At 38.8% G+C, this 3,466-nt stretch overlaps 1 pseudogene; it reads left to right on the top strand.

The window, feature by feature from the left end:
- Positions 1-3,120: 3,120 nt before the first annotated feature.
- LOC21389567 overlaps positions 3,121-3,466 on the top strand; it is an 11,788-nt pseudogene continuing 11,442 nt past the window's right edge.

Raw genomic sequence — 3,466 nt, 5'->3', positions numbered from 1 at the left:
GTCTCATTGGTGGAAGCCCATGTTCTTCCTGGTCAAGGGCATGTTTGATGTCCATCCCGGGGACAGACCCTTTAAAAGAAAAGGGGTGAAAAAGGAGAGAGAGCATGCATGTAACTTGTAAAGAGTCCAAAATAAATATACCCTATACAAGTGGATGTAGCCCTTCATTAACAAGGTGAATCACTATAAATCTCATGTGTTCCCTTATTTAAGTGTTACATTCATGTTCATAAAACACTTCATAGCATAATTCTAAATATACAGTTAATTTCTAGCCGGTAACCCAACAGAATACCAGAGGGTCATCCGGCGTATTTCTGTTGACGAAATTTGACCGTCAACAATTGGCGACTCCGCTGGGGACGGATCCCGGAATCTCTGGTTCATACATTTGACCTCCGACAACATATTCAGCAACGATGCCTCCGAGAAAGAAGGCTGAGGCCATCAACCAGGGTAGCCAGATGGATGAAACCGTAACTCATCCGGCGAACGAAGGAGTTGAAGAAAACCAACCTCCAGTTAGGAATGAAGTCACGCCCCCTGACATACCAAGACCAGACCCCTTACATATGCAGGCCCAGCTAACTACTCTGACCGACCTGGTGCGGGGGCTGATGACTGTCGTAGAGCGCTTGGATGGAAGAAACTCGATGCCACCTTTAGAAGATGCCCCGAGACCACGAGGCGCTACCGTAGCTGGAGACCAGAATCCCGGTGGCTGCCACGACGTCCCAGAAGAAATCAGGGACAGTGAAAATCTCGGCGGTGGTCCGAGGCCTTGACCTTCCCAATCCTTTGGCAGTCGTCCAAGGGCCGCCATACACCGGGCTCAGGAGAACCGAATGGCTAGAGGCCTAGAAAACCCGGGTGCGCCGTCTAAGAACCCAGGCGGGAATCTTCCAAGAGATTCAGGGTCGGTACAAGCAAGGGAAGAAGCTTCGAGAGGAGCTGACTCAGTGATCTCAATGGAGGAGGCACGAGCCATTATGAAGCGTATGGCCAGCCTGGAGGAACAGCTCGCGGGCGACGTCGCCGGCCTAAGAAAGAATATAGGACGAGTAGCCGAGGTGGTAAACGTCGATGTCACCCCTAGTCGGACGCACGACCACCCGTTTTCTGCAGAAATTATGGCGCTGTCTCTCCCCGATAAATATAGGTCACCGTCGATCCCACCGTATGACGGTCGAGGGGATCCCAATGACTACTGAAGAAGATGGGGACTCAAAAAAAGAAAGGAGGAGAAGGGAGAGAGAGCGTGCATGTAACTTGTAAAGAGTCCAAAATAAATATACCCTATACAAGTGGATGTAGCCCTTCATTAACAGGGTGAACCACTATAAATCACATGTGTTCCCTTATTTAAGTGTTACATTCATGTTCAGAAAACACTTCATAGCATAATTCCAAATATACAGTAGATTTATTCTCATTATCGTTATTGTCATCCCAGCGATAAGATACAATCGAGATAGATTTGCTAATTTAAACATGAAAAGAGGTAAGTAATTTCCTTTAATTAGTTTTTCATTTTTCTTTCTTAATTTTTTAATTTGTTTGTTTACAATTCAAAAAAAAAAAAAATTCGTTTCTGTAACTTCTGGTGTAATCTTCTTTTCTTTGTTTTCTTATCGTTATTTAGTTAGTCGGTTTGTTTGATAGGATGTTCCCACATTTTAAGGGATTCTTTTGGCCAAAAAAAAAAAAAAAAAAGAATCACTAGAAGAGTATTTCAAGGATAATAATGTCATTACGAACTATCATTTTGTTATATTTATGATATCTCAAAATTGTAGTCATATTTAAATTTTGATCTTCAAACTTTACTATATGTGTAAATCACCCTTTGTCTCCTTTACTCTATTTCTTATTGGGCAATAAAGATAAAAGTCTGGTTCTCAGATGCTTAGGTGGAAATTCTCAGAGCAATTTATGGGGCTCTCACCAGGCCATGACCCTCACATGGACCATGGGCCCCATTGGGCTTGTGAAATGTCTGGTCTGACATGCTAAACAATGAAGAGAAATTCCCTCGTCGTGCGTTGTTTTTCTTCCAATTGTTTATTGATGGTGTCCAATCCCCCTTCTTTTTTTTTTCTGTGTTTAAATTATTGTAATTCGCCTTGATACTATTTTATTTTGTTTTGTGTAGTAGTAGCATTTTTACCTAATTACCTCCGATTAGTTAATAATGTATATTATTCTATTAAAAATTTTAAGAGAAGTGAATGAGAATGTTTTGATTGCAAAATGTTTTGAAGTTTTGAGGGTTGTTTCGTCAAAATCAAAATAACAAAAATCAAAATGTTACCTACTAAAATATTTAAGGTCCAACCATGCAAAAAAAAAAAAAAATTTAGGGATGAAAAACTACTCTAATTAAAAATCCATTTAATTAAAAAAGCTTATTAATAAAGTAGTTATTTTTTTTTCGAGAATTTATGAATAAAGTAGTTATGGCACCGACCATGTACATTATACTCATTGATATATACAATAATAATACAAGTTATATCCAAGATTTGGACACGACAATTTTTTTGTTCTTTTATTTTTTCGAGTGGGGCAACCCGGTTTTCACTAACGAACCACCCAATAAAGCTATGAAGATTTTGAGGATGCCCATGCAACAAAAAGTCAAAAATACCCCTCCGTAGCCTCTCACTCACAAAGAACAGCTTTTTCCCGCAGTTGTAGTTCTCTAATAAATTGAAGGGTATTATAGTCATAACATTTTTCTCCGCCACCTGAGCGCGACCTAACACGTCACTTAACCATTTGTCATTTTCCGGTTCTCCAAAAAAGCTCTCTATATTTCCCTCTCTATCAATTTTTTTAAATATATATTTTTGGATACACCTCTTTTTCTGCGTCCTTAACGTTCTTCTCTGGAAGCAAAAACACTGGGGAAGAACAACAAACGAAGCAGAGAGAAATAGAGAGAGAAAGAGAGGAGAGAGAGAGAGAGAGAGAGAAGAAGAAGAAGAAGAACTTGGTGAATGATAACAATGCTTGATTCTCTGTGTTTCTTATAAAGAATCAAATCAAAATAAAAAAGAAAATACTTTTTTATATTGGGTTTTTTTGGGGTCTTTATTTATTTATTTTTGGAGAGCTTTAATGGGCAATTGCTTGCAAGGTCGTCTTTCCAAGGTCTATAACTCTCTCAGCTCTCGCACTAGCATTTCTGGTAACACTCTCTCACCTTCTTCTCCTCCACTTTTCGTTGCATTTTTTTTTTTTTTTGGTTAGGAATGACCAAGTTGTTGTGGATGAATCGTTAATGGTTTCTATAGCTTTTTTGTTGTTTTTTGCCTTATGGAACAAAATGGCGTTTTGATGAAAAGTGGGTTATGTATTTTTAATTTATTTATTTTTTATTAAGGCTTACTTAACAGTGAAAGTTGTATTCTATTTTCTTATTCTGAGTTGGTCGTTTTTGAGCTTTGTTTCCATCTTCTCATTC

This window comes from Morus notabilis, unplaced genomic scaffold (assembly GCF_000414095.1).
Source record: "Morus notabilis unplaced genomic scaffold, ASM41409v2 Scaffold301, whole genome shotgun sequence".
NCBI classification, from domain to species: Eukaryota; Viridiplantae; Streptophyta; class Magnoliopsida; order Rosales; family Moraceae; genus Morus; species Morus notabilis.
Note: the sequence above shows the minus strand (reverse complement) of the source record. Positions and strands in the feature narration are given on the sequence as shown.